This window comes from Macaca thibetana, chromosome 4, assembly GCF_024542745.1.
Source record: "Macaca thibetana thibetana isolate TM-01 chromosome 4, ASM2454274v1, whole genome shotgun sequence".
NCBI lineage: Eukaryota > Metazoa > Chordata > Mammalia > Primates > Cercopithecidae > Macaca > Macaca thibetana.
This window is the reverse complement of record NC_065581.1, coordinates 153763323-153789388: the sequence shown is the minus strand read 5'-3', so window position 1 is coordinate 153789388 and position 26066 is coordinate 153763323. Positions and strand designations below refer to the sequence as shown.

General features: G+C 38.1%; 1 protein-coding gene and 1 pseudogene across 7 annotated transcripts in view; one reads left to right on the top strand and one right to left on the bottom strand.

Annotated features, from left to right (window-relative positions):
• Positions 1-26066, bottom strand: part of REV3L (REV3 like, DNA directed polymerase zeta catalytic subunit) — a 659986-nt gene that overhangs the window by 601743 nt on the left and 32177 nt on the right. The gene's annotated exons all lie outside the window — the stretch shown is intronic.
• LOC126952245 (bromodomain-containing protein 7-like) overlaps positions 1003-26066 on the top strand; it is a 56615-nt pseudogene continuing 31551 nt past the window's right edge.

Sequence of the window (26066 nt, the reverse complement as noted above, 5' to 3'; positions counted from 1 at the left end):
CAAAGAAATTTATTGGTATTTAAGAGCAAGTGCTCTTGTTAAGTAAGGGCAAGGGGTAAAAAGCTTATTTCAAGAAATAACAGAAAAAAATCCCAAAATTTGAGAAAAAGATAAATATCCAGGTACAGGAATAAAGGTGAGACAACACCAAATAGATCTGATGCAAATAAGACTACTCACAAGTTATATAATAATCAAACACTCAAAGGTCAAGGACAAAGAAAGCAGCAAGAGAAAATAAGTAAATGATGTATACAAGTGCTCTAACTTGTCTGGCAACAGACATCTTAACAGAAACTATAAAGGCCAGGAGAATGGAATGCCGTCTTCAACATGCTTTAAAAAAATGCCATCTAAGAATAAAGTATTGAGCAATACTATCTTTCAAATATAAAAAAGACGGTTTTTGTTTTGTCTTTTCATTTTTTAAAACTTCTTTTGTAGTGATGGGATCACGCTATGTTGACCAGGCTGGTTTTGAACTCCTGGGCTCAAGCAATCCTCCCATCTGTGCCTCCCAAAGTGCTGGGATTATAGGTGTGAGCCATTGTGCCCAGCCAAATATATAGTCTTTCCCAGACAAACTTAAGCTAAGAGAATTCACCACTACCAGAACCATCTTACAAAAAATGCTTATGGGAGTTCTTCCAACAGACAGAAAAAAACACTAACTTACAAAAAGAGAGCTTGTAAAGCTATAAAAACCACTGGTAAAATTAAGCACACAAACAAACCAGAATACTCTATTACTGTAATTTGTGGTGTGCAATCCATTTGTAACTCTGGTTGGTATGAAGTCCAAAAGACAAATCTACCAAAGACAATAATACTTACAGCAACCTTGAGAGAGAGGCAATTAAAAAATATAAAAATTAACACAACATAGTGTCAAAATGTAGGGGAGGGTGGTGGAGTTATAGTAAAGAGGGTTTCTCAGCTTCTCGAGCAGGGCTTCCCAGGCCCTGCTCCACCCTGGGCCGGGACCGGAAGTGGCGGGCCTGGGCCTGGTGCGGCTGGCAGGCACTGGGGCTCCGTCGGACATGGGCAAGAAGCACAAGCAGCACAAGTCGGACAAACACCTCTATGAGGAGTATGTAGAGAAGCCCTTGAAGCTGGTCCTCAAAGTAGGAGGGAATGAAGCCACCGAACTCTCCACAAGCAGCTCAGGGCACGACTCCAGCCTCTTCGAAGACAAAAACGATCATGACAAACACAAGGACAGAAAGCAGAAAAAGAGAAAGAAAGGAGAGAAGCAGCTTCCAGGGGAAGAAAAGAGGAGAAAATATAAGAGTTAAGGAAGATAAAAAGAAGCGAGATCGAGACCGGGTGGAGAACGAGGCGGAAAAAGACCTCCAGTGTCACGCCTCTGTGAGATTAGACGTGCCCCATGAGAAGCCTCTCACAAGCACTTTAGCCAAAAAAGAACAGACACCCTTTCAAGAAGCTTTGAATCAACTGGAAAGACAATTGCAGAGAAAAGATCCAAGTGCTTACTTTTCATTTCCTGTGACCGATTTTACTGCTCCTCATTACTTCATGATCATTAAATGCCCAATGGATTTTAAATGAAAGAAAGAAAAGATCAAGAACAATGACTATGGAATAGAAGCAAGATGGCCGAATAGGAACAGTTCCAGTCTCCAGCTCCCAGCGCCAGCGACACAGAAGACGGGTGATTTCTGCATTTTCAACTGAGGCACCGGGTTCATCTCACGAGGGAGTGCCGGACAATCGGTGCTGGTCAGCTGCTGCAGTCCGACCAGTGAGAGCTGAAGCAGGGCGAGGCATCGCCTCACCTGGGAAGCGCAAGGGGGAAGGGAATCCCTTTTCCTAGCCAGGGGGACTGAGACACACAACACCTGGAAAATCGGGTAACTCCCACCCCAATACTGTGCTTTACCAAGGGTCTTAGCAAATGGCACACTAGGAGATTATATCCCACACCTGGCCGGGAGGGTCCCACGCCCGGGGAGCATCCCTCCTTGCTAGCACAGCAGTCTGCGATCTAAAAGCAAGGCAGCAGCGAGGCTGGAGGAGGGGCGCCCGCCATTGCTGAGGCTTAAGTAGGTAAACAAAGCCACTGGGAAGCTCGAACTGGGTGGAGCCCACAGCAGCTCAAGGAAGCCTGCCTGTCTCTGTAGACTCCACCTCTGGGGACAGGGCACAGCTAAACAACAACAAAAAAAGCAGCAGAAACCTCTGCAGACGCAAATGATCCTGTCTGACAGCTTTGAAGAGAGCAGTGGATCTCCCAACACGGAGGGTGAGATCTGAGAACGGACAGACTGCCTGCTGCTCAAGTGGGTCCCTGACCCCTGAGTAGCCTAACTGGGAGACATCCCCAACTAGAGGCAGACCGACACCCCACACCTCACACGGCGGAGTACACCCCTGAGACGAAGACTCCAAAGCATGAATCAAACAGGTACACTCGCTGTTCAGCAATATTCTATCTTCTAGAACCTCTGCTACTGACACCCACGCAAACAGGGTCTGGAGTGGACCTCAAGCAATCTCCAACAGACCTACAGCTGAGGGTCCTGACTGTTAGAAGGAAAACTAACAAACAGGAAGGACACTCACACCAAAACTCCATCAGTACATCACCATCATCAAAGAACAAAGGCAGATAAAACCACAAAGATGGGGAAAAAGCAGGGCAGAAAAGCTGGAAATTCAAAAAATAAGAGCGCATCTCCCCCTCCACAGGAACACAGCTCATTGCCAGCAACGGATCAAAGCTGGACGGAGAATGACTTTGACGAGCTGAGAGAAGAAGGCTTCAGTCCATCAAACTTCTCAGAGCCAAAGAAGGAATTACATACCCAGCGCAAAGAAACTAAAAATCTTGAAAAAAGAATGGAAGAATGGATAACTAGAATAATCAATGGAGAGAAGGCCATAAACAAACTGACAGAGATAAAAACCATGACACAAGAAATACATGACAAATGCACAAGCTTCAGTAACCGACCTGAGCAACTGGAAGAAAGAGTATCAGCGATTGAGGATCAAATGAATAAAATGAAGCGAGAAGAGAAGTCTAAAGAAAAAAGAGGAAAAAGAAATCAACAAAGCCTTCAAGAAGTATGGGATTATGTGAAAAGACCAAATCTATGTCTGATTAGGGTGCCTGAAAGTAAGGGAGAAAATGGAACCAATTTGGAAAACACTCTTCAGGATATCATCCAGGAGAACTTCCCCAACCTAGTAAGGCAGGCCAACATTCAAATTCAGGAAATACAGAGAACGCCACAAAGATACTCCTCGAGAAGAACAACTCCAAGACACATAATTGTCAGATTCACCAAAGTTGAAATGAAGGAAAAACTGTTAAGGGCAGCCAGAGAGAAAGGTCGGGTTACCCACAAAGGGAAGCCCATCAGACTAACAGCAGATCTCTCAGCAGAAACTCTCCAAGTCAGAAGAGAGTGGGGGCCAATATTCAACATTCTTAAAGAAAAGAATTGTTCAACCCAGAATTTCATATCCAGCCAAACTAAGTTTCATAAGTGAAGGAGAAATAAAATCCTTTACAGATAAGCAAATGCTTAGAGATTTTGTCACCACCAGGCCTGCCTTACAAGAGACCCTGAAGGAAGCACTAAACATGGAAAGGAACAACCGGTACCAGCCATTGCAAAAACGTGCCAAAATGTAAAGACCATCGATGCTAGGAAGAAACTGCATCAACTAACGAGCAAAATAACCAGTTAATATCATAATGACAGGATCAAGTTCACACATAACAATATTAACCTTAAATGTAAATGAACTAAACGGTCCAATTAAAAGACACAGACTGGCAAACTGGATAAAGAGTCAAGACCCATCAGTTTGCTGTATTCAGGAGACCCATCTCACGTGCAGAGACACACATAGGCTCACAATAAAGGGATGGAGGAAGATCTACCAAGCAAATGGAGAACAAAAAACAGGAGGGGTTGCAATCCTAGTCTCTGATAAAACAGACTTTAAACCATCAAAGATCAAAATAGACAAAGAAGGCCATTATGTAATGGTAAAGGGATCATTTCAACCGGAAAAGCTAACTATTATAAATATGTATGCACCCAATACAGGAGCACCCAGATTCATAAAGCAAGTCCCTAGAGATTTACAAAGAGACTTAGACTCCCATACAATAATAATAGGAGACTTCAACACCCCAATGTCAACATCAGACAGATCAACGAGACAGAAAGTTAACAAGGATATCCAGGAATTGAACTCATCTGTGCACCAAGCAGACCTAATAGACATCTACAGAACTCTCCATCCCAAATCCACAGAATATACATTCTTCTCAGCACCACATTGCACTTATTCCAAAATTGACCACATAACTGGAAGTAAAGCACTCCTCAGCAAATGTACAAGAACAGAAATTATAACAAACTGTCTCTCAGACCACAGTGCAGTCAAACTAGAACTCAGGACTAAGAAACTCAATCAAAACCGCTCAACTACATGGAAACTGAACAACCTGCTCCTGAATGACTACTGGGTCCAAAACGAAATGAAGGCACAAATAAAGATGTTCTTTGAAACCAATGAGAACAAAGATACAACATACCAGAATCTCTGGGACACATTTAAAGCAGTGTGTAGAGGGAAATTTATAGCACTAAATGCCCACAAGAGAAAGCTGGAAAGATCTAAAATTGACACTCTAACATCATAATTAAAAGAACTAGAGAAGCAAGAGCAAACACATTCAAAAGCTAGCAGAAGGCAAGAAATAACTAAGATCAGAGCAGAACTGAAGGAGATAGAGAAACAAAAAACCCTCCAAAAAATCAATGAATCCAGGAGTTGGTTTTTTGAAAAGATCAACAAAATTGATAGACCGCTAGCAAGACTAATAAAGAAGAAAAGAGAGAAGAATCAAATCGACGCAATAAAAAATGATAAAGGGGATATCACCACCGACCCCACAGAAATACAAACTACCATCAGAGAATACTATAAACAGTTCTCTACGCAAATAAACTAGAAAATCTAGAAGAAATGGATAATTTCCTGGACACTTACACTCTCCCAAGACTAAACCAGGAAGAAGTTGAATCCCTGAATAGACCAATAGCAGGCTGTGAAATTGAGGCAATAATTAATAGCCTACCAACCAAAAAAAGAGTCCAGGACCAGAAGGATACACAGCTGAATTCTACCAGATGTACAAGGAGGAGCTGGTACCATTCCCTCTGAAACTATTCCAATCAACAGAAAAAGAGGGAATCCTCCCTAACTCATTTTATGAGGCCAACATCATCCTGATACTAAAGCCTAGCAGAGACACAACAAAAAAAGAGAATTTTAGACCAATATCCCTGATGAACATCGATGCAAAATTCCTCAATAAAATACTGGCAAACCAAATCCAGCAGCACATCAAAAAGCTTATCCACCATGATCAAGTGGGCTTCATCCCTGGGATGCAAGGCTGGTTCAACATACACAAATCAATAAACGTAATCCAGCATATAAACAGAACCACAGACAAAAACCACAGGATTATCTCAATAGATGCAGAAAAGGTCTTTGACAAAATTCAACAGCCCTTCATGCTAAAAACTCTCAATAAACTAGGTATTGATGGAACGCATCTCAAAATAATAAGAGCTATTTATGACAAACCCACAGCCAATATCATACTGAATGGGCAAAAACTGGAAGCATTCCCTTTGAAAACTGGCACAAGACAAGGATGCCCTCTCTCACCACTCCTATTCAACATAGTGTTGGAAGTTCTGGCTAGGGCAATCAGGCAAGAGAAAGAAATCAAGGGTATTCAGTTAGGAAAAGAAGAAGTCAAATTGTCCCTGTTTGCAAATTGTCCCTTTGCAGAAGTCAAATTGTCCCTGATTGTATATTTAGAAAACCCCATCATCTCAGCCCAAAATCTCCTTAAGCTGATAAGAAACTTCAGCAGTCTCAGGATACAAAATTAATGTACAAAAATCACAAGCATTCTTATACACCAGTAACAGACAGAGAGCCAAATCATGAATGAACTTCCATTCACAATTGCTTCAAAGAGAATAAAATACCTAGGAATCCAACTTACAAGGGATGTAAAGGACCTCTTCAAGGACAACTACAAACCACTGCTCAGTGAAATAAAAGAAGACACAAACAAATGGAAGAACATACCATGCTCATGGACAAGAAGAATCAATATCATGAAAATGGCCATACTGCCCAAGGTAATTTATAGATTCAATGCCATCCCCATCAAGCTACCAATGAGTTTCTTCACAGAATTGGAAAAAACTGCTTTAAAGTTCATATGGAACCAAAAAGGAGCCAGCATTGCCAAGACAATCCTAAGTCAAAAGAACAAAACTGGAGGCATCACGCTACCTGACTTCAAACTATACTACAAGGCTACAGTAACCAAAACAGCATGGTACTGGTACCAAAACAGAGATATAGACCGATGGAACAGAACAGAGTCCTCAGAAATAATACCACACATCTACAGCCATCTGATCTTTGACAAACCTGAGAGAAACAAGAAATGGGGAAAGGAATCCCTATTTAATAAATGGTGCTGGGAAAATTGGCTAGCCATAAGTAGAAAGCTGAAACTGGATCCTTTCCTTACTCCTTATACGAAAATTAATTCAAGATGGATTAGAGACTTAAATGTTAGACCTAATACCATAAAAACCCTAGAAGAACCTAGGCAATACCACTCAGGACATAGGCATGGGCAAGGACTTCATGTCTAAAACACCAAAAGCAAAGGCAACAAAAGCCAAAATCGACAAATGGGATCTAATTAAACTAACGAGCTTCTGCACAGCAGAAGAAACTACCATCAGAGTGAACAGGCAACCTACAGAATGGGAGAAAATTTTTGCAATCTACTCATCTGACAAAGGGCTAATATCCAGAACCTACAAAGAACTCAAACAAATTTACAAGAAAAAAACAAACAAACCCATCAAAAAGTGGGCAAGGGATATGAACAGACATTTCTCAAAAGAAGACATGCAATACAGCCAATAGACACATGAAAAAATGCTCGTCATCACTGGCCATCAGAGAAATGCAAATCAAAACCACAATGAGATACCATCTCACACCAGTTAGAATGGCAATCATTAAAAAGTCAGGAAACAACAGGTGCTGGAGAGATTGTGGAGAAATAGGAACACTTTTACACTGTTAGTGGGATTGTAAACTAGTTCAACCATTATGGAAAACAGTATGGCGATTCCTCAAGGATCTAGAACTAGAAGTACCATATGACCCAGCCATCCCATTACTGGGTATGTATCCAAAGCATTATAAATCATGCTGCTATAAAGACACATGCACACGTATGTTCATTGCGGCGCTATTCACAATAGCAAAGACTTGGAATCAACCCAAATGTCCATCAGTGACAGACTGGATTAAGAAAATGTGGCACATATACACCATGGAATACTACGCAGCCATAAAAAAGGATGAGTTAGTATCCTTTGTAGGGACATGGATGCAGCTGGAAACCATCATTCTCAGCAAACTATCGCAAGAACAGAAAACCAAACACCGCATGTTCTCACTCATAGGTGGCAAATGAACAATGAGATCACTTGGACTTGGGAAGGGGAACATCACACACCGGGGCCTATTATGGGGGGCGAGGGGGGAGCGATTGCATTGGGAGTTATACCTGATGTAAAGCACAAGTTGATGGGTGCTGACAAGTTGATGGGTGCAGCACACCAACATGGCACAAGTATACATATATAACAAACCTGCACATTATGCACATGTATCCTAGAACTTAAAGTATAATAATAAAAAAAAAAAAAAAGAAAAATGACTACCAGTCTATAGAAGAACTAAATAACTTCAAACTAATGTGTACTAATGCCATGATTTACAATAAGCCAGAGACCACTTATTATAAAGCTGCAAAGAAGCTGTTGCACTCAGGGATGAAAATTCTTAGCCAGGAAAGAATTCAGAGCCTGAAGTAGAGCACAGACTTCATGGCTGACTTGCAGAAAACTCGAAAGCAGAAATAACAGACACCTCGCAGAGTGGAGAGGACAGAGGCTGCTAGCCAAGAGAGGACTCTGGAGATGCCGAAATACACGCTTTCAAGAGTCCCAGCAAAGAAAATAAAAAGAAAGACAAAGATATGCTTGAAGATAAGTTTAAAAGCAATAATTTAGACAGAGAGTAGGAGCAGCTTGACTGCATCGTGAAGGAATCTGGAGGAAAGCTGACCAGGCGGCTTGTGAAGTCAGTGCGAATTTGAAAGAAGAAAACCAGACAGAACAGCGATGTTGGGACTTCTCCATCCTGTGGATCCCACTGTAGGAGAGCCAGGCTTACTGCTCTGTGAGACTGAGAATGACAACTGGAAGACTTCAGTATGGAGTGAATACTCTGCAGGGGTTCAAAGAGGATAAAAGGAACAAAGTCACTCCAGTGTTGTATTTGAATTATGGGTCCTACAGTTCTTATGCACCGCATTATGACTCCACGTATGCAAGTATCAGCAAGGATGATTCTAATTTAATCTATTCAACCTATGGGGAAGACCCTGATCTTCCAAGCGATTTCAGCATCCATGAGTTTTTGGCCACATGCCAAGATTATCCATATGCCATAGCAGGTAGTTTACTGGATGTTTTAACAAAAGGAGGGCATTCCAGGACCCTGCAAGAGATGTAGATGTCATTGCCTATACGTGGAAGGCCATACTAGGACACTTGACACAGCAGAAGAAATGGGGATTAAAGAAGTAGAGCCACCAGGGTGTTTGGACTCCAATACTCAAGACAGGCTCATAGCGCTGAAAGCAGTAACAAACTTTGGCATTCCAGTTGAAGTTTTTGACTCTGAAGAAGCTGAAATATTCCAGAAGAAACTTGATGAGACCACCAGACTGCTCAGGGAGCTAGCTCCAGGAAGCCCAGAATGAATGTTTCAACACCAGACCCCCTCCCAACATGATCTGTCTCTTGGGTCCCTCATACAGAGAAATGCATCTCACTGAACAAGTAGTGACCAATCATCTTACAGAACTTGCACAGCAAGTAACTCCACAGGTGATATCGTAAGCACGTATGGAGTTTGAAAAGCAATGGGGATTTCCATTCCTTCCCCCGTCATGGCAAACAACTTTGTGGATTTGACAGAAGATACTGAAGAACTTAAAAAAGACGAACGTGGCCTGGTGGAAGTTGAGGCCACCTGGTATTTGATTATATATTGTGTACATACTTTTTCATTCTTAACTTAGAAATGCTTTTTAGAATATACTAAATATTTGTAAATTGTGTTTTTAATTAAACTTTGCAACAGTGAATTTGAATGTTCCAGAGGTTGGACTTGTATTAGTTAATAAAGCTGGACCTGAGGTGGGAAAAAAAAAAAGAGGGTTTTTTAAAAAAAATTTCTATTCTTTGTTTTGTAATCTAAGATGTTTTTATAAGTCTCATGGTTACCACAATGCAAAAACCTGTAATAGATTCACTAAAACTAAAAAGCAATGAATTAAAACATACTACCAGAGAAAATCTCCTAACCACAAAGGAAAACAGTAAGAAAAGAAAAAAGGAAGAAAGGAGTTCTAAAACAACAGAAAACAAGCAATGAAATGACAGTAGTAAGTTTACTTGGCAACAATAACACTGAATGCAAATGGACTCAATTCCCTAATTACAAGGCAGAATGAATTAAGTGTCTAAACAGATGAAGCAAGAGTTAAACTATATGCTGCCTATAAGAAACTTTCCTCACCTATAAAGCCACACACAGACTGAAAGTGAAAGGGTGGGAAAAGATCTTCCATGCAACTGGAAACCAAAAAGCAGGAGTAGCTATATTTGTATCAGATAAAATAGACTATCGAGACTGTAAAAAGAAAGAGGGTCACTATGTAGTGATAAAAGGGTCAATTCAGCAAGAGAATATAACAATTATAAATTCTATGCATGCAACACCAGAGCATCTGAGTGCATAAAGCAAATATTAATACATTTAAAAGGAGAGACAGACTGCAATACAGTAATAGTAGGGGACTTCAACACCCCATTTTCAGTAATGAACAGAGCATCCAGACAAAAAATCAACAAAGAAACACTGGAGTTAAGCTATACAGTACACAAACAGGCCTAATCAACATTTATGGAACATTTTACCCATGCTGCAGAAAACACGTTCTTTTCATCAGCACATGGAACATTCTCCGAAACAGATCATATCTGAGACAAAAAACAAGTCTCAGCAAATTCAAAAAAGTAGAAATCATACCAAGTATCTTATCTGGCCGCAATGGAATAAAACTAGAAATCAGTAACAAAAGGAAGCTTGAAAAATACACCAACACATGAAAATTAAACAACATGCTCCTGGATGACAAATGGGTCAATAAAGAAATTAAGAAGGAAATTAAAAAATTTCTTGAAACCAATGGAAATGAAAACACAACATACCCAAACCTATGGGATACAGCAAAAGTCGTACTAAGAAGGAAGTTAATAACAATAAATACCTATGTCAAAAAGTAGAAAGACTTCAAATAAACAACCTAATGATATATCTGAAAGAACTACAAAAAGAACAAAACAAACCCAAAATTAGTGGAAGGAAATAAATAGTACAGATCAAATCAGAAATAAATGAAATAGAGACTAAAAACCAATACAGAACATCAACAAAATGAAAGGTTGGTTTTTTTAAAAAAAGATAAACAAAATTAACAAACCTTTAGCTAGGCTAGAAATAAGAGGGAAGATCCAAACAAATAAAACCAGAAACAAAAGAGGAGATAAAACAGCTGAGACCATAGAAATGCAAAGAGACTATTATGAAGAAGATAATACGTGACAGACTATTATGAAGAACTATACACCAACAAACTGGAAAACCTAGAATAAATGGATACTTTCCTGGACACAGCCTACCAAGATTGAACCAAGAAGAAAGAGAAACCTTAATACACCAATAATGAGTAAGGAGACTGAAGCCATAATAGTCTCCCATCAAAGAAGAGTCCAGGACCTAATGGCTTCATTCCTAAATTCCGTCAAACATATAAAGAACTAATACCAATTCTACTCAAACTCTGCAAACAAAATTGAAGCAGAAGGAATACTTTAAAACTCATTCTATGAGACGAGCATTACCCTGATACCAAAACCAGACAAGGACACAACCAAAAAAGAAGACTATAGGCCAACATCCCTGATGAACACAGATGCAAAAATCCTCAACAAAATTCTAGCAAACCAAATTCAACATCACATTAGAAAGATCATTCACCATGATCAAGTGGAATTCATCCCAGGGATGCAGATTGTTCAACATAAGCAAATCAGTGAACATGATATATCATATTAACAGAATCATGAACAAAAAAGCCTATTACTTTTTCAACAGATACTGGAAAAGCATTAAATAAAATTCAACATCACTTCATGAAAAAACCCGCAACAAAGGAACATCCCTCGAAATAATAAAGAATATATATTACAAACCCACAGCTAACACTGTACTCAATGGGGAAATATTAAAAGCCTTTCCTCTAAGATCTGGAGCAAGACCAGGATGCCCACTTTCACTACTTTTATTCAACGTAAATACTGGAAGTCCTGTCCAGAGCAATGAGGCAAGAGAGAGAAATAAAGAGCATCCAAATTGGAAAGGAAGAAGTCAAATTAGCCTTGCTTGCAGATGACATGGTCTTATACTTAGAAAAGCCTCAGGAACTCAACCAAAAAAACTGTTAAAAATGATTAATGGGCTGGGCACAGTGGCTCACGTCTGTAATTCCAGCACTTTGGGAGGCCGAGGCAGGCGGATCACGAGGTCAGGAGATCGAGACCATCCTAGCTAACACGGTGAAACCCCATCTCTACTAAAAATACAAAAAAAAAAAAAAAAAAAAAAAAAAAACAATTAGCTGGGCATGGTGGTGGGCGCCTGTAGTCCCAGCTACTCAGGAGGCTGAGGCAGGAAAATGGTGTGAACCCGGGAAGCAGAGCTTACAGTGAGCCAAGATCGTGCCACTGCACTCTAGCCTGGGCGATAGAGCAAGACTCTGTCTCAAAAAAACAAAACAAAACAAAACAAAAAAAGATTAATGAATTCAGTAAAGTTGTAGGATACAAAATCAACATACAAAAATCAGTAACATTTATATATGCTAACAGCAAACAATCTGGGAAAAAAAAAAAAAAAACAAGAAGGCAACCCCACTTACAATAACTACAAAGAATAGAAAATATCTAAGAATCAATCTAACCAAACAGGTAAAATATCTTGCTAGAAAAATGATAAAACACTGATGAAAGAAATTAAAGAGGACACAGAAAAATGAAAAGATATTCCATGTTCATAGATTAGAAGAACCAATATTGTTAAAGTAACAATTCTGACTGATAAGGTAACTCACACCTGTATCCCAGCACTTTGGGAGGCTGAGACGGAAGGATCGCTTGAGCCCAGGAGTTCAAGATAAGCCTGGGCAACATGGTGAAACTCTGTCTCTACAAAAAATACAAAAATTGGCTGGACATGTTAGCACACGCCTGTAGTCACAGCTATTGGGGAGGCTGAGAGGTGGAAGGATTGCCTGAGACCAGAAGTCAAGGCTGCAGTGAACTGTAATTGCACCACTGTACTCCAGCTTGTAAGACACAGCAAGGCCCTGTCTCAAAACAAAACAGAACAAAACAATTCTACCCAAAGCAATTTACAAAGTCAATGGAATCCCTATCAACGTATAAATGACATTCTTCACAGAAATAGAAAAAACAATCCTAAAATATATACGGAACCATAAAAGACCCTGAAAAACCAAATCAATCTTGAGCAAAAAGAAAGCTGGAGGCATCACACTACCTAACTTCAGAATATACTACAAAGCTATAGAAACCAAATCAGTGTGCTATTGGCATAAAAACAGACATACAGACCAATGAAACAGAACAGAGAACCTACATATAAATCCAGACATTAACAGCTAACTCATTTTCAACAAAGGCATCAAAAACATACAATGGGGAAAAAAAACCAGTCTCTAACAAATGGTGCTGGGAAAACTGAATAACCACATGCAGATGAATGAAACTAAAAATTGAACCTTATCTCTCACCATATACAAAAGTCAAAATGGATTAAAGACTTTAACACCAGAAACTATGAAACTACCAGAAGAAAATATTGGGGAAATGCTCCAGGACATTGGTCTGTGCAAAGAATTTTTTTGGGTAAGACCTCAAAAGCACAGGCAACAAAGCCAAAAATAGACAAAAGAATCACATCAAGCTTCTGTAGAGCAAAGGAAACAATCAATGAAGTGATAAAGACAACTCATAAAATGGAAGAAAATATTCACACACCATTCATCTAACAAGGGATTAACAACCAGAATATATAAGGAGCTCAAACAACTCAGTAACAACAAAACAATCTGATTTTTAAATAGGCAAAAGGTCTGAATAGATATTTCTCAAAAGAAGACATTATGGCCAACAGACACATGAAAAGATGCTCAACATCACTAATCATCAGAGAAATACAAATAAAAATCATAATGAGATATCATCTTACCCCAGTTAGAATGGTTTTTATCAAAAAGACAATAAATAATGGATGCTGGTGAGGATGTGGATAAAGGAGAATCCTCGTATACCACTGTTGGGAATGTAAATTAGTACAGTGACTATGGAAAACTGTGGAGGTTCCTCAAAAAACTAAAAACAGAACTATCATAAATCCAACAATTCCATTTTTGAATATAAACCTAAACGAAAATCAATATATTGAAGATATTTCTGTACTCCCATGTTTATTGAAGCACTATATTCACAATAACCAAAATTATTAGAATCAATATAAGTGCCCATCAGTGGATGAATGGACAAAGAAAATATGGTATATATACATAATGGAATATTATCCAGCCATATAAAAAAATGAAATCCTGTCATTTGCAGCAACATGAGTGAAACTGGAAGTCATTATATGTTAAGTGAAAAAAGCCAAGTACAGAAAGACATTATCACATGTTCTCATTCATATGCGGCAGCTAAAAAAGTGGATCTCATGCAGATGGAGAGTAGACTGGTAGTTACCAGAAGCTGAGAAGGGTGGGGGTGGAGGGATGAAGAGAGGTTGATTAAGGGGTACAAATATAGAGTTCAACAGAAGAAACAAGACCTAGTGTTTGGTAGATCAGCAGGGTGACTATAGCTTACAATAATATTATGTTGTATATTTCAAAAGAGCTAGAAGAGCATAAATAAAATATTTCTAGCATAAAGAAAAGACAAATATTTAAGGTGAGATGAATATCCCAATTACACTGATTTGATCTTCACAAATTATATAAATGTATTATCACATGTACCCCAAACATATATATATCTACTATGTCTCAATAAAAAATATTAAATATTTTAAATGGGCAAAGGATGTGAATAAACATTTTCCCGAGGATATATCAAATGGCAAATAAGCACATTAAAAGATTCTCAACATCAACAGCCATCAGCAAAATGCAAATCGGAACAACACGCTCACTAGGACAGCTATAATTAAAAAGTCAGACAATAACTAGTGTTGTAGAGAAACTGGAAATTTCATACACTACTTCTAGGAATGTTAAATGGTGTAGGTGCTTTATAGAAGAGTCTGGTAGTTCCTCAAAAAGTTTAAAAAATAGAGTTATATGACCAGCAATTCTACTTCTAGGTATATGTCTAAGAGAAATAAAAATACATGTCCACACAAATACTTGTACATCAATATTCATAGCAGCATTATTCATAATGGTCAAAAGGTGAAAACAACTCAGATGTCCACCAGTTGATGAATGGATAAATACAATACAGCATATCCAAAGAATAGAATATTATTCAGCCACAAAAAGGAATGAAGTGCTGATAAATGCTATACTATATATATTTAAAATATTTCAATTAAAAATTGTATACTAAAATTTTTATTAATTTTTTAGTATTTTTATTAATATTTTAGTATTAAAATTTTTTACTATACAATTTTTAATTAAAATATTTTAATCATATTATAAATATAGAGAAAATTTTAAAATATTATGCTAAGTTAAAGAAGCCAGACACAAAAAAATCACATATTATATGACTCCATTTATATGAAATGTCCAAAATAGGCAAATTTATAGAGACAGAAAGGACATTAATGGTTGCTGGGGCTTAGGGAATTGGTGGGAAATGAGTAGTGACTGCTATTTGATATAGTGTTTCTTTTTAGGGTGACAGTGTTCTAAAATTGATTGTACTTATGGTTGCACAACTCTGTGAATAAAGATCACTGAATTGTATACTTTAAATAGGTAAAATGTGTAGTATGTGAACTACATCTCAATAAAGTTACATAATTTTTTTGAGACAAGGTTGTCCTCTATCACTCAGGATGGAGCATAATGGCAGGATCACAGCTCACTGCAGGTCTGACAACCTGGGCTCTAGTGATCTTCCTGCCTCAGCTTCTTCAGGTATGTGATACTGCCTAATTTTTTTACTTTTAGTTTTATTTTTTGTAGAGACAGGGTCTCGCTACATGCTTAGGCTGGTCTCAAACTCCTGGGCTCAAGTGATCCTCCTGCCTCAGCCTCCTAAGTAGCTGCCCTGCCTCAAAGTGCTGGGATTACAGGTATGAGCCACCTCACCCCGCCTGTTATATAATCTTTTAAACCTATCTATACTCGCTGTTTTCTTTAGCAGATGCTAATGAGAAGACCTAATTTTAAATATACCGTTAGAGAAAATGCACTCATTAAAATAAATTATTCAATTTATATCACAGGAATTATGAATATACAGAAATATAATCATTTGCCACTAAAACCACTTACATATCTTTTATTTCATGATGCACTAAATATAGTATTTTTATTTTAATTATTTTTTTAGACAGAATCTTGCTGTGTTGCCCAGGCTGGGACTGTAAGTGTGCACCAGTGCACCTGGCTTTAAACCCTGAATCATATTAAGATTTAAAAAAAAAAAAAAGAGAGGTAAAGTGATCATTACCAAAAAATAAACAAAGAAACTAAAGATTAAGAAAGAACTGTTAATGTAAGAAAGTCTTCTCAGACAATAAAACTAAATGACAATAAAACAATTTAATATTTGCACAGGATCCTCACATCCCTCAAAATCCCGTATCCCAACCCGATATCCTATAACTTTCATACATGAATTAAAGAAAGGTTTTCTTAGGACTATGTTTAATTACTTAGAGTACTGGATTGATATGGCAAGTGAGTTCTACTAAGCATACAGTTGGTCTCACGGGGTCCTGAATAAGGCAAAATGATAAATCATAAAAATCCGAAGACCAAAGCTTTGGGCAAAAACATATTAACTAAACTTGTCAAAAACAATGTAAACCAGAAGTCAGTGGAGCAACATCTTTAATGTATTAAAAGAAAAAAAAAGTCAATTTTTTAGTGGTTACCCTGGAGTCTGAAGTATACATTTGCAACTATTCTAAATCTACTTTCAAATAATACTGTACTGCCCCAAAGGTAGCTTATATTAGATTGGTGCAAATGTAACTGTGGTTTTTGCATTGTTGGAATTTGCCATTTGATTGGAATACATTCTTAATGTGATTAGGTTATACATCCTTTTAATGGGCATTTCTCACAGTATGTTTTTTTGCTAATGACTTATTACTTGCTGTTCATTTTATGTTTATTTTAGGCTATGGAAATGATGTTAGACAAAAAGCAAATTTGAGCGATTTTCTTATTTGAGTTCAAAACGGGTTGTAAAGTAGCAGAGACAACTCACAACATCAACAATGCATTTGGCCCAGGAACTGCTAACAAATGTACAGTGCAGTGATGGTTCAAGAAGTTGTGCAAGGGGAACAAGAATCTTGAAGATAAGGAGCCTGGTGGCCGGCCATCAGAAGTAGACAACAACCAATTGAGAGCAATCATCACAGCTGATCCTCTTACAACTACATGAAAAGTTGTCAAAGAACTCAATGTAGAGCATTCTATGGTTGTTCAACATTTGAAGCACATTGGAAAAGTGAAAAATAAGTGGGTGCCTCATGAGCTGCAAGAAAATAAAAAAATTGTTTTGAAGTATCGTCTTCTCTTATTCTACACAATAACAACAAACCATTTCTCGATTGGATTGTAATATGTCACAGAAAATGGATTTTATATGACAACCAGTGACGACCAGCTCAGTGGCTGGACCAAGGAGCAGCTCCAAAGCACTTCCTAAAGCCAAATTTGCACCAAAAAAAGGTCATGGTCACTGTTTGGTGGTCTGCTGCCCGTTTGACCCACTACAGCTTTCTGAATCCAGGCAAAAACCAATACATCTGAAAAGTATGCTCAGCAAATCGATGAGATGCACTGAAAACAGAAAGGGCCCAATTCTTCTCCAAGACAATGCCCGACCGCACAACCAGCGCTTCAAAAGTTGAAGAAATTGGGCTATGAAGTTTTGCTTCAGCCACCATATTCATCTGACCTCTTGCCAGCGGACTACAATTTCTTCAAGCATCTGGACAACTTTTTGCTGAGAAAATGCTTCCACAACCCACAGGATGCAGAAAATGCTTTCCAAGAGTTCACTGAATCCTGAAGCACAACTTTTTTTTGAGACAGAGTTTCACTCTTTGCCCAGGCTGGAGTACAATGGCACAATCTCGGCTCACTGCAACCACCGCCTCTGGGGTTAAAGTGATTTTCCTACCTCAGACTCCCTCCGAGTAGCTGGGATTACAGGCACGCACTACCACGCCCGGCTAATTTTGTATTTTTAGTAGAGATGGGGTTTGTCCATGTTGGTCAGGCTGGTCTCGAACTCCTGACCTCAGGTGATCCACCCACCTTGGCCTCCCAAAGTGCTGGGATTACAGGCGTGAGCCACCGCGCCAAGCCCTGAAGCACAGATTTTTATGCTACAGAAATAAACTTATTTCTTGTTGGCAAAAATGTGTTGATTATAATGGTTCCTATTTGGATTAATAAAGATGTATCTGAGCCTAGTTACAATGATTTAAAATTCCTGGTCCAAAATCGTGATTACTTTTGCACCAGCCCTCCTATCCCTTGTAAAATTGCTACCTTTAATTTCACTTATCCCTAAGCTATAACTGAATGCATTGCTGCTATTATTATTTTGAACAGTTACCTATCAATTAAGAACAGGAAAATAAAAGATTTTACCTTTACTTATTCCTTCTCTAATACTCTTCCTTTCTTTATGTAGATTCAAGTTTCTCACCTGTATCATTTTCCTTTTCTCTGGAGAACTTCTAACATTTCTTATAAGGCAAGTAACATTTCTTACTGGCAACAGATTCCCTCAATGTTTATTCGTCTGAGAAAGTATTTTATTTCCCCTTCATTTTGAAGGATAATTTCACTGCACACAGAATTCGAGGTTGGTGGTGTTTTTCTTTCAACACTTTAAACATTTCACTCCTTCTCTCTTCTTGCTTGCATGGGTTGTGAACAGAAGTCCAATGTAATTTTTGCTTTCTTCACATATAAGTAAGGTGGGTTTTTTCACCTCTGGTTTCTTTTAAAATTTTCTCTTTATCTTTGGTTTCTTACAGTTTGAATATGATATGCGTAGGTGTTTACTTTTGGAAAATTCTCAATCATTATTACTTCAAATATTTATTTTGTTCTTCTGAAGAGACAATCAAAGGTATTCTTCATTTCTGTTATAGATTTTATTTCTAGTATTTCCTTTTCTTACAATTACAATCCCTATGCCTCCATTATCCATCTGTTCTTTTTGTTATTGGTGGTGATGTTGTCATTGTTTTTGAGACAGGGTCTCGCTCTGTCACTCAGGCTGGAGTGCAGCGGCGCGATCTTGGCTCACTGCAGTCTTGACCTCACGGGCTCAGGCAGTTCTCCCACCTCAGCCTCCCAAATGGCTGGGACTACAAGGGCATATACCACCATACCCAGCTAATTTTATTTCTTGTAGAGATGAGGTCTCACTATGTTGCCCAGGCTGGTCTTGACCCCTGGGCTCAAGTGATTCTCCCACCTTGCTTCCCAAAGTGCTGAGATTATAGGTGCGAGCCACTATGTCCAGCCACTCATCTGTTCTTGTATGTTGTCTACATTTTTTATTACAGACCTTACTTACCCTATTACTCATAATTATTTTAAATTATCAATCTGACAATTCTAAAATCTGTGCCATACCTAGCTAGGAGTTAAGACTGTCATGTTTACTATCTGCTGTAGTTATAGGTGTTAGAGGCTAATATTTTCTCTACTGTCCTTGTTTTTGTCTCATACTGTCTTTGGGTTTCCCTATAAACTCTTTACATAGTGTGAGTCTAAGCTTTGCAGTTCTTTCAGTGGTAAATCTTCTGTTATTATACAGGAGCCAGTCGACATGAGGGGAGGGGAAGAGCCTGCTGATGTGCGATATGGGGAGAAGATAGTGTTCTATAGCCCTGTGATTACGTTTCAGTCTTTAAGGGGGCCTGTGCCCCTGGGGTGTGACTGTCACAAGTGCTTTTCAGCTTTTCCCCCCACTTAGGTGAAACAGGAAGAAAAAAGGAGGCTGGAGTTAGATACTTCCCTTTCCCTGAGTTGGTTAAGGCTCTGGTGGTTTCCCTTGGCGAATGTTACATGTGACCTTGTAAACAATGTGTATTCTGAAGTTAATAGGTAGGTGTAGGGTTCTAAAAATGTCAATTAGACTGAGTTCGTTGAGACAGTGTTGTTCAAGTGTTTCATATACTTACTGATTTTCCACCTACTTGTTTTATCAAATGCTGAAAGAGAGTGTTGAAGTCTCCAACTGTAACACTGGCTTTATCTTTGTCTCTCTTTTGTTCTCCCCTTTGTCTCTCCCTTGATGTCAGTATTCCATCAAGTTTTTTGAACTTTTTGTCTTTTTGAAAACTTGAACTTCTTATTTTTAAATATTCCTCTTTAATTCTGATAATACCTCTTACCATGAAGTCTACTTTGCCTGATCTTTAGATACTCCAGTGTTCCTAGTGACTTTTCCTTGCAGAGTACATTTCTCCATTGTTTTACTTTTAAACTGTCTATATATTAAGTATGATTCTTATGAGCTGCTTATAGTAGTGCTTTGCATTTTAAGTTAGAATAATAAGTCCACGTAAAACTAATCCAATTATTTAAGTAATAAGGTTTGAGGTTATGTCTTGCCATTTTGTTTTCTATTTTTCCTGCTTATTCATTGCTCACTTTTTTCCCTAACCTGCTCTCTTTTGGCCTGATAAAATTTTAGATTCAATTCTACCTTATCGGTTGTCTTTAAGTAGTTGTTGTAGGATTTACAATATGCTTCCATTTTTCCCTCATCTTTTGTGGTTTTTGCTCCCATAAAGTTTACTTCTACATGTTATAAGCCACATAATACATTGACATTATTTTTGCTTTAAATAACTATCAAGGAAATTAAGAAGAAAAATAAGATATTTAAATTTGCCTACATATTTACCATTTCTGGTGATCTTCATTTCTTCGTGCAGATCTGAGTTTCCATATAGTATCCTTCCTTTTGCCTGAAGAGCATCCTTAACATTTCTCATAGTTCAAATCTGCTAATAATGAATTTTTGCAGCTTTTAAAAATGTTTTAATTTGCCTTAAGTTTTGAAGCATATTTTAATTGAATATAGAATTATAGGGTTTTCTTTCAGAAATGGCATGCTTTATTTGTAGTAAGTCATCAGTAACTCTTTTTTTGTTGTTGTTGTTATACTTTAAGTTCTAGGGTACATGTGCATAACGTGCAGGTTTGTTACATATGTATACTTGTGCCATGTTGCTGTGCTGCACCCATCAACTCGTCAGCACCCATCAACTCGTCATTTACATCAGGTATAACTCCCAGTGCAGTCCCTCCCCGCTCCCCCCTCCCCATGATAGGCCCCGGTGTGTGATGTTCCCCTTCCCAAGTCCAAGTGATCTCATTGTTCAGTTCCCACCTATGAGTGAGAACATGCGGTGTTTGGTTTTCTGTTCTTGTGATAGTTTGCTAAGAATGAAGTCATCAGTAATTCTTATGATAGTTTCTCTGTATATGGTTTGAGGGATTTTTCTTGGCTGCTTTAAAGATTTTTATTAATTTTCAACAATTCAATTATGATGTGCCATGGTGTCCGTGTGTGTGTGTCTTGTTTAGGGTATGTGGTGGTGTTTTTTGTTTCCAGGACAGGATTTCACTTTGTCGCCCAGGCTGGCTGTGTTGTTATTTACAGGTTTTGTTATATTGTGTTTTCATTAAAATTACTAAACACACTTATAATACCTATCTTAAAGTCCTTTTCCTTGAATTTGATCATATATTGCATTTCTGTTTTTATTCACAAGACTTTCTCCTTTTTATAGATTACACTTGCCTACTTCTTTATATATCTAGTTTTTTTTAATTTTTGTTTTTGTTTCTTAAAACAGAGTCTCTCTGTCGTGCAGGCTGGAGTGCAGCAGCTCACTGCAACCTCCACTTCCTGGGTTCAAGCCATTCTCCTGCCTCAGCCTCCTGAGAAGCTGGGACTACAGGCGCCGCCACCTTGCCCAGCTAATTTTTGTATTTTTAGTAGAGACGAGGTTTCACCATATTGGCCAGGCTGGTCTCCAACTCCTGACCTTGTGATCCACCCGCCTCGGCCTCCCAAAGTGCTGGGATTACAGGCGTGAGCCACCACGCCTGACCATATCTAGTAATTTTTAAATAGATGGTGAGCAGTGTAGACACCTGCTTATATGTGGATTTTATGGTCTTCCTTTCAAGAAAGTTTTGTCCCAGCAGGCAACTAATTTACTTGCAGATCAATCTGATTGTTTTCAGCCTTGTTTTTAAATTTTGTTAGTGCAGGTCCAGTAAAGCCTTTATGCTAGGACTATATTAGCCCTACTCATAAGATGTGGCCTTTCTGGAGTTTCTACTGAATGCCTGGTGTATTCAAGAAGGTTTCAATACTCTGAATAGACAAAATGTTCATATTTTGCAGATGTCTGCAAACTTTGGTAGTTGCTTAATTTATGGTTTTTCAGTAGTTATCCTTTCACTGAAAATTGTCTGGCCTTACAGGGTCTTAACCTGTCCATATACAGCTTAACATTCAGCCAAAGGCTGTTCACTTATTCATTTCATGAAGGAATTTAGAAGAGACTCTATCCTTCAGTCTGATACATGACCTTAATGGTGTAGGCCAGAAATTCTTAATTGTTTTATAAAAAGGAGTTAATTCTATTTCCCAAAGCTCTGAGGTCACAGAGAACTGATTTTAAATATTCCAAACCAAACAGAAAACAGAGTACCATTATTGTCCATGTTCCATTCCCTCTATAAAATATGGGCAAACAACAGAGAATTAACAAAGTGTGTATAGCAATGGTAACTGATGGAAGTGTATCATGTAGACAGGCCTTCAAACATCTACTGGCAGATTAGGAAGTATTGGATAAAAACATAGGTTCATAAAACTATAGATCAGCGGAAAAGGAATCGACTGCCCATTGCATAGTGCTAGACCAACTGGTTATCAAGCTGGGAAAAAAGGTAGGGTTAGATTCCCAAAATCATACTGCCCAAGAAATCAATCCAGATAGATTCAAATCCAAGTATACACAAAACATTTTTAAAGTCTTTGTCTAGAGGAGATTTTTAAAAATAGGCATAAAAGGCTTAAACTACAAAAGAAAAAGCTATGACCTTAAATTAAAATGGACACGAATACCAGAAATTAAAAGACAAACACCTGAAAGAGATGTTTCCAACACAGTTAACCACAAATGATCAGTATCCAGAATATATAAAGAACTCCTACAAATCAGTAAGAAAGATAGCAACCCAAAAGAAAAATGGTCAAAGAATATGATGGGGCCATTTCCACAGAAAAGGAAGAAAAGGAAAGTAGAACAACTGATAATATATCAAATGATAACCAACCTTTAGGTTTTAGGTTCTGAAAATTCCTACAAACTTCCTTCACTCAAAACAAAACTTTTTGATACAGCCAAGATAAAATGCCTAACTAGGTAAGGTTAGTTGCTTGGTGTAGGCTTTCTCTACTCCAGTACAATAAAATTAGACTTATTTGAAAGGAAAAAAATGCCAGGGCTATAATATCATCTAATTTTTCCTTTTTGTCATTAGAAAAATTTCACACAGCAGTTAATGTTTAAGGTATATTTTCCTCAACAGGCAAAGAGAACTGAATACTGTTCATACTACTTCTTCCCCAGAAGTATAGTGGCCAAAGCAAAGGAGATTTATGGAAGGCAATGATTAACCCAGTGAACTAACCTAGGCAGTCAAGCAACCGATTACCTCATCATTTTCAAGAATCAACTGCAGATAATAAGATGGCAGCAGGAGAGAAATATAGGAAGCTCTTGGCATGTGGCAAACTGCCTTGGAAGGGAAAGAGAAACAGAAACTTTTGAGCTGGATTTAAAAACTCAATGAGAATATACTTCTCTCTGAAGAAAAAGTGTTAACAAGAATGCAGGTGGGAACTACTAGAAAGGAAAGGTAGGGAGTGGGGCAAGGATTAAGTAACCACTGGGTGCTATGCTCACTACCTGGGTAATGGGGGTCAGTCATGTCCCAAGCCTCAGCATCACGCAATATACCCATGTAACAAACCTGTATACGTACCCCTGAATCTAAAATATAAGTTGCAATTTTTTTAAAAAACAGATAAAATAAAGAAAATTAAAATTATTAAATATATTTAGGAATTGGAGTATTAAAGTTACTCTTAAAACCTTACAAAGAAAACCATTTTTAAAATATTTTCTGTCTGGTTATTCTAAATGATTAGGACGGTATACCAACAATTCACCATACGCTTTTACTGAACACCTAAGTGTGTACAAGGCTTTATAAAAGTAATGTGGATTTCAAAATGAATTAAGTATGACCTCTAACTTTAAAGAGCTGGGGATAGGGTTGGTGCAAAAAGTTATACTGCAAGACAGAGATGGAAACAAAATGCTTAGGGAGCCCCCCCAAAAAACAGAAACTAACTGGAATGGATGTGGCAAGAAAGGCTTCATAGAAGTGTTATTTACACCAGTCTTTAAAGGATGGGTAGGAATTCAACAGACATAGGAAAAGGAGACTAGAGAAGGTAGAGTACACAAAAAAATAGAGGGAACAGTTTAAAGCAAAGGTATGGGAGTTAGAAAAAGCATAGGATAAATTCAGGAAATGCCAAGCATATGAGTGGGACTGAAATATAAGATTCATGGTAAAGAGAAAGAAAAATGGGAAATAAGTCTAGAAAAGAACAATGGAGACAGACTGAGGAAGTCCCTTACCACAACATAAAAAGTTCATTTTCAGCTGTGGGGATTCAAATGATTTTGTGCTGTACAGACATACATAACATAGCCCTTTACTCTCAGATGGGCCTGTGTATGAGTTAAGTTTCATTTTAACTTGTGCTATCTTGTGGTCATTAATCCACCAACTCCCATAAGAATTAACAGTTAATCGGAATAAATGCTGAGGTTGGTTAAATGCTAAATTTTAAAACAGATCCAGCTGCTCTATAGTCAATATGATTCTGTTAATAGAGTGACAATATAATTTCTTGTACAAACTGGATTATTGAGAATAAAGGTGGTTCCTATTAATAATAATGCTAGTGTAAATTAGGAACATCCCAACACACTGGGATGAAGTGACCTTAGTTATAAAAACTCCCAAATCAGCTGGGCATGGTGGCTCACACCTATAATTCCAGCACTTTGGGAGGCCGAGGTGGGTGGATCACTTGAGGTCAGGAGTTTGAGACCAACCTGACCAACAAGGTGAAACCCCATCTCTACTAAAAATACAAAAATTAGTTGGGTGAGTTGGCAGGCACCTGTAGTCCCAGCTACTCGGGAGGTTGAGACAGAACTGCTTGAACCCAGGAGGCAGAGGTTGCAGTGAGCCAAGACCACGCCACTGCGCTCTAGCCTGGGCAACGGAGTGAAATTCTGTCTCAAAACAAACAAAAAACTCCCAAATCACAGGGACTCTACTTTTCTTCCACAAATTCCCTTCAGTGGGAATCTCCTTTTGTAAAGCCTTAGGATAATCTAGTATTTAATATTGAGATTAGTGGCTATGGCATTTTAAAGAGATAGGCATATATTAAAAATGAACAAATCTACTCTTTATATAGTAGCAGAGACTTGAAGGATGAATAACTTCGTGTAAATCTATACGAGACTTCTTTACCTTAACTAATGACAACCATGAAGACACAAGAACTACTGATCGCTAATCTCACAAGTATAATTAGACTCAGATGGTATTTCCTGAGCTTGTGTTTAATTTTTATATTTGAAAACAGAGTTAATTTTCAAATATACCCACCATTCCAAAATATATTAATCTTTGTTTTAGCATACTGAAGGAAAAAAATCTGTTTATTGCTAAAATTACAGAATACATTTGATGGTTTGCAAAAGACTTAATACGAGTGGTTGCAAAACTTAGCCTTTAGCCTCTTGCCAAATACCATACCACATGTGTTCTGAATCACCAGCAAACCTGGATGCCCTCATGTGAGATTATTTCAACTCCAACTTTCAAATGCTTGCTATCAGAAAACACTTATAGAGAAAAATGCAATCTCACTAACTAGCAATTAATAAAGAGACAAAACAAACCCATGGTCTTAATGAGCAAATGAATCCAAAAACTTCAAATGTCAGGACTCTAGGAAAGTAATTTAACCTCTATTAACTTTTGTCAAAGTCTACGGCCTGATTAAAGATGGTTTTTACCCTGTAAAAAATTGTTAACCTCTTCACATTAAAAAAAATTCACCTTATGTCAGGGGTTGGCATCAGGTGTAACAGGACAAATGGCAAATATTTTAGGCTCTGTAGTTCACAGTGAATCTATGGTACAATGACCTCCTGGCTGAAGCATGACAACAGCCATTATAAGTAATCAATGTGAAGGGCTGTGATCCAATAAAGTTTTACTTAGAAAAATAGGTGGCTGGACTGGATTTGGCTCACAGACTGTAGCTGGTCAACCCCTCTTTCAGAATATAAGCTCCTTTGTATTCCCAGTGCCT